Genomic DNA, 287 nt, shown 5'->3' on the forward strand with positions numbered 1-287 from the left:
ACTTACATATTTAATTCACTAACCTAACAAAAGATCATTTGCTATACTTCCCATTGTTTCAACATCATTACTTTTCTGTTTGATATTGTGTATCTCGTTTTTTTTTTTAATTTGAGTTTTATAACACAAAAACAGCTTGAGGTTAATATGTTATTTATGTAGGTCTTTCATATAATATATTTTAATTTCCCTACAATAATTGCTTGGAAGTTAATATGATTTTTGCACTCTAAAGTTATGGCTTCACTACACTTCTAACGGATATTTTACGAAAAATTAATTAATGG

The sequence above is a fragment of the Lucilia cuprina genome, chromosome 2, assembly GCF_022045245.1.
Source record: "Lucilia cuprina isolate Lc7/37 chromosome 2, ASM2204524v1, whole genome shotgun sequence".
NCBI classification, from domain to species: Eukaryota; Metazoa; Arthropoda; class Insecta; order Diptera; family Calliphoridae; genus Lucilia; species Lucilia cuprina.